Below are 6167 nucleotides of genomic sequence, written 5' to 3' on the forward strand. Positions count from 1 at the left end.
CTCCCCCGAAGGGAGACCCCATGAGAGAGGGCGAACTAAGCCAAAAGGCCATGTCCACCCCTTCCCAAGACTTTCAGGGCTGGCCCGAGGACCCGCATCCTTACTCATCGTGCAAAACGTGAAAAAACAAGACGTGACAAAACAAACATAGGTTTCAAATAAATAAAAAAGTGGGGAAAGGGATAGTGGAGAGGAGAGTGAAGAAGTGGCCATTGTGTGAAACGATGACCAGGCCCTCCGGCCAGGAATAAAAAATTCCTCTGGTCCTAGCCAAAAGGCCCGGCCCAAGAGGCAGGTGCTTAAAAAGCGTGTTATATGGTGTAGTGACCTTGGTGCCCAAAATCAAAGTGTCTGCCACACACAGTGATTCTATGGCACCCCTGGCCTGCCACTCCAGGGGCACTACTCCATAGGCTTTCAAGTTCAACCCCGACCCACAGCCCAGACCACAGCAGCCCCCACCACAGGCAGAAAGGCATGGAGATCCAGAAGCTTGGTGAGAGCCCTTTACCATCAGGCTCCACCGTCGCTCCCATCACTCCTACCTAATTACATTCGGGAGATACTAGCCACTCCCCCCCCCCTCAAAGGGGTAGTAAGCGTTCTCTCCCAAATAACTGTCCGTAGCTAGAGCTACCACAATCCAGGCCAGAAGGCCAGGGACCCGACCCTCCGGCCAGACCCATGTGCAGCACCCATCCTCACCAGGAGGTCCTTTCTAGACTGGTTGGGTAGGCCCACTGAAGCCCCCATGGGCAACAGGTGATGACTTTCCCTCAACCGTCTGTCCAGGTCCAATTACACCATCGGATTTGCATGCGCCCTTCCCACTATTGGTCGGGCCAACATCGCCTCCTCTGGCAACTGATAAGAACAGATACTACACTTGATCTTAGCCAAAAGGCCGAGAAGCGATTTCTCAGACCTGATGCCGCACTAGCGTTGCAATCCTGGCTGTTATCCTGGTTTAGGCTTATCCTGCGTGGCCATACCTTTGTGACCTCTTTGCTCCTACCTGCGGACCCCTGCTGTCTATCGGTGTGAGAGGGAGTGTGTTTTGACTGGCGGCGGAGACAGTTGAGACGCTCGGGAGAACCTGCAGCATCGCCGTGCTGTGGAAGAGGAGTCTGGACGAGGCACTGCTTCAGCGTCTGAGTTCCCAGCGTTCCCAGCGACGTCTTGCAGGTATCGTGAGAGGTCGAGCGGAGCGAGCCTGAGACAGTGGAGGGGGGGATCGGCAGCAGCCGCATCAGGCACGCTACGCTGGAGTAACGACCAGAGAAAGTCCGGGTGGACGGTCTCGGGCTTGGTTTTGTCTTCCCCGTGGTCCCGGGGACGGGGATGGAATTGAAGCAAGGTAAAGGAAGCGGAACTCTAAATATTTTAAATAATCCTAAAGCATAGCGATTGTGGTCACTGCTGCCAGGGTGCCGTGGGGTCTATTTCTGTTATTGGACATCTTAACTGAAGGAGGACTCTTTGATATTTTATCTCTTTTTTACCGAGTTAGCTCTATTTAGCCTGCTACTGAGGCCCCCACTTTACTATGACTAGGAAAAAGGGGGAGGATCAGCAACATAAGCCCCAGGAGAACTCGTCCACACAGTCCACCCACTCAGTCAAGGAGAAAGGGAATCAATATGCACCTACAATGTCAGCTGCAGCAAAATTAGAAAAGTTTGCACACACTCCATCGTAGTCTCCCGCTAAGAGCAGTCAAGCGCCCCCAGGGAAAGTGTTGGCGGGAGGTCCCGGAGACAGAAAGAGCCTGGGGAAAGGAACTGACATCCCACCGGCCAACCCGAGAGCTGCGAATAAGAAAAGTCCTGAGAGGGGCACCTGGAAAAGACCACGGATGCCACCCTTAATTTAAACATAGCCAGTGAGCAGGAGCCTACTTTAAAGGAGGTATTGTGTGCAATTAATGCTTTCAAGAGTTCGCTGAGTGAGATGTGCAGAGAGCTAAGAGACCTTAAGGAAGAATTCTGCAGCATTAGACAAGAGTTTCGGAAAACAGTGGAGAGAATTAATGGCCTGGAGGAAAGGGTTAATCAAGTAGAAGATATTGTATTTCCAATGCGGCAGGACTTTAAAAAATTACAAGCCCAATTAGACACCAACAAACTCAAAATGGATGAATGGGAGAATAGGTCGCGAAGACAAAACGTGAGAGTAATGGGTCTCCCTGAGAAAAGTGAGGGCTCTTGCCCCGAAGAGTTTATGGAAAAGTGGCTTAAAGAGGTTTTTGGGGCTGAGACTTTTTCGCATCTCTTTTCTATTGAGAGAGCACATAGAGTGCCTTCCAGGCCTGTACACTCGGGCGGCCGCCCTAGACCGATAATAATGAGGTTTTTTAGTTACAAAGATAAGATGAAGTTGCTGCAGAGATCGAGAGAAAAAGGGGATATTTTTTATAACGGTGTTAGAATATCGATATTCCCAGATTACTCCCCGGACTTGCAAAGGAGAAGAGCAGGTTTCTTAGATATTAAGCGAACTTTACGGAATCTTAACATACCATATGCGCTTTTATATCCAGCGCGGCTGCGAGTGGTGGCTTTAGGGTCAACTAACTTTTTTGATTCAGTTGGAGGAGTCACGGAATGGCTTGAAGAGAACAAAAAGAACTTATAGAGACAAAAGCTAATTGTATATGCGTAATGCAGGTTTTTTCCTTTTTTCTCTTTTTTTTTCCTCTCATATACAGGATTCGCCTTTTTTTTTTATTTTCTTTTTTTGCAGCATGGGCTGGGAGGGAGAGGGCTTAATGTAGTTGATGATGAGAGTAATACTAGGGTTGTGGATAGGGGCCTTTTTGGCTCTTGTGGTGATAGGATCACAGGGGATGTGGGAAGGGGGGGGAGGGGGAGGGGGAGGGGGAGAGGGGAGTGAAGGGACTGATAGTTTGTATAAATGAGTTATATCTAGAGTGGGGGGTAGGGGTGTGGATGGTTCTGGTTGAGGGGGTTAGTAAGGTCACAAGGAAGACCCCTAGGGTAGGCCAAGATAGGCAACGGGTTGTGAAGAAGGGCTCACTTATAATAAGGGTAAAAAAACATAGAGCACCGTTAATAAAGTTTGAGAAGTTGAAAGAGATGAAGTATACGCACTTAAATCACACAAAAATAAGAAAGAATAGGGTTCTCGGTTCAAACTTTCCCTGTTCCCCCCTTATAATATTAACACTGACTGTAGTACTTGGGGTTATTGTCGATTTGATGCAAAATGCCAATTGGCTGTTGGGAAGAAGGGCACATGTGTTAGAGCGGTTTTGTTATAATAGAGGATGGAAATTTTCCTTTTTTTTCTATATAATAGCGTGGTATTAGAGCACCCTCCCCCTTCGGCCCTGATATTTAAGTTGCTAAATAGGGAGTTAATTTCTCCCTGATTGTTTTTTTTTTTTTTTAATTATTATTACTGGTACTTTTTTATGTTATTTATTTAATGCAGTCTAGAACATTTGGTATAAGCTCCTGGAACATCAGGGGGATGAGTGATCCTATAAAAAAAGACACTTTTTTTGGAAGTGGAATCTTGTGGGGCTGAATTGATATGCCTACAGGAAACGCATTTGACCAACGAGACTTGTCACGGAACGTCCCACACTGCCCTTGAGTGCTTCCGTCATATACCACTTCCTCCCAGTCTGTATACAGATATCAGATATTCCAACCTCTCTGAGCACAAAACAAGGCGACACTTGCTTGTTGCTACCATGAACTCACTTTATTTAGAATCAAAATTACAAGACTTTATATGCCGTTGGAACCTCCTCTAACAATACAACTGTAACCTAATTAACATAATTAACATGAGCTAATTAACTAAAAAATGTATCCAGACCAGATGACAGACTTGTGGGCACCGAGCTTCACACAGTAGTATAAACACAATAGCTGGAGCTAATTACAATTAACAATACAAACAACAATCTCCCCCCTCCTCAGCCTATTCATCAACAGTTCGGCTCCTAGCCAGTCCTGGAGGCTAATGTGATCAGCTCACTCAATTAACAGGTTGAGATCAGAATCAACCAAACCAATAATAGTCTCTACATACATCCTGGGAGATATTGTGGACAAATATTACTGTCCCATTTTAGGTAGTCCAAGATATATTTTCTTACTCACCCTGTGCCAGGATGGCACAGGGTGACTTAGACATAAGATGTATTCTGAGTTCCACGGGCCCTCCCGTCACATCTCTCCCCTTTCGGCAGAAGACTAACACAGGAGGAGACCCCAGACGGGTTGACTCCGAAGTTAGTAAGTAGTTCCAGTCCTCTACTGCCTGTACCCACACAGTACCCCAAATAAATTGTTCCAAACAAAGCATTACTCACCCAGCCAACCTCTGCTTCTCTCAGAGAACGTATCTGCCGCTGGGGAGAGGCCTGGACTGGCCCTTCTCCCTGGAGTCCTTTCTGCCGCTGGAGAGAAGACAGGGTGTCTGGGCTCACTCTGTCATGCTGTTGGGGATCTGGGCCCACTGCCCAGCATCCCTGGGGTATACAGGTGGAGACTGAAGTCCCATCCACCTTCACAGGAAATCCATCCTCTGTTAGTCGAGGGCAGAGTCCAGCAGTCCTCGGCCCTGTTGCCAGCCCTTCTGCTGGAAGCCCCACACCATCTGTTCCGGCTAACTGTTGGGGAGGGAGGCCGACTGCCCCACCTCCCTGGAACTCTGTAGTTGTTGCCGGTGCTGGGCAGAGGTTGGTTACACTCTGCCCTGTTGCCAGCACTTCTGCTGGGGACTCCGCATCCTCCGCTCCGGCTAACCGTTGGGGCAGGAGGCTGGCTTCCTCCACTCCCAAACTGTGTAGCTGCCATTGGGGAGGTGAGCCGGCTGCTTCCTTTTCCATTCCCTCATCTGGTTGCTTGGACGACATGTCTATGGTACTGTCTCCCAGGTGCACTGATCTTTGCTGGGGAGGGAAGGCTGCTTCCTCCACCCTGACCAACTGTTGGGGAGGGACAACACACACCTCCTCTCCCTTCTCCCCCTGTATCTGCTGCTGGGAAGTGATTGCCACCTTCTCACCCTGGGCCTCCGAAACTGCCACAGGTGTGGGGCAGAGGTCTTGGACCCTCTGTCTGGTTGCCAGATCTTCAGCTGGAGAAGTTTGTTGTAATTCCACAGATACTGCTGTTGGTGCTGGGCAGAGCACAGTTAAGTTTGGCCCCAATAGCAGCTCTTCTGCTGGAGGCTCATCAGGTTGTTCTTCCTCAGCAGAAAAGTCTAATAAATCCCCTACCTCTACAACTGGTGTCTGTGGATAGAGGTTCACCATCTCCTGTCCGTGGAACTCAGAAGATGCCATCAGTGCTGAGCAGAGCGCAATGAAGTTTGGCCCTAATCCCAACTTTTCTGCTGGGGGCTCACCCGATGGTTCTTCCTCAGCAGAAAAGTCTATCAAATCCCCTGCATCTGCAACTGGTGTCTGGGGATGGAGGTTCACCATCTCCTGTCCATGGAATCCAGAAGATGCTATCAGTGCTTGGCAGAGGTTAGCAGAGCTCTGCCCGGTTGTCAGCACTTCAGGTTTGGGGATGGCAATCTCCAGATTTTCCGCTGCAGATTCTCTGACATGCTGCTGGACAGGCACATTCCTCCATCCAAGATCATCCCATGCAGAAACAGGATCATCAAGGTCAGTCAGCACTTGCTGCATCCGCCATAAGACCTCCGCCTCCCTAGCTGTGGGGGCAGGTTGGCAAAGCACACTATTGCTCTGCCACATTGCCGACTCTTCAGCCAGGATTTCCGGGTTGTCAGTTGGTATTTCCTGATAGTCCCAGGCAAAGGGAGCCCAGCCCTGGCACTGAGCAATGTCTAGCAGCCGTCTGTAGGCAATCTCTAGCTCCCATTCCTGAACGGCCAGAAACTCCAAATCTTCCTGTGCCCAGTGCACTTACGAAATGTTCAGTAACCCTTCTCTGAAATCCATGATTTCATCCACCCGCCACTCCAAATCACTCCCAAAGTTAGAGTCCCCTGTCAGCTTCACATACAACAGTCCCAAGCCGCCGTAGCTTAAGCCTTCCGTTGGGCTGTCATCCGCTATCCAGGGACATGCTTGGGATACATGCCACCGGAGGGCTCTGTAGCTCTCATCCAGCTTTATCTCTGCCCAGACCAGCCTGCTTAATTCAGCTGTCTGCTTC

General features: G+C 49.4%; 1 pseudogene; it reads right to left on the reverse strand.

Annotated features, from left to right (window-relative positions):
* Window positions 1-805: 805 nt before the first annotated feature.
* On the reverse strand, window positions 806-916 carry LOC141146428 (U2 spliceosomal RNA; annotated as a pseudogene).
* Window positions 917-6167: the final 5251 nt, after the last annotated feature.

Source organism: Aquarana catesbeiana, linkage group LG05, assembly GCF_042186555.1.
Source record: "Aquarana catesbeiana isolate 2022-GZ linkage group LG05, ASM4218655v1, whole genome shotgun sequence".
Classification (NCBI taxonomy): domain Eukaryota; kingdom Metazoa; phylum Chordata; class Amphibia; order Anura; family Ranidae; genus Aquarana; species Aquarana catesbeiana.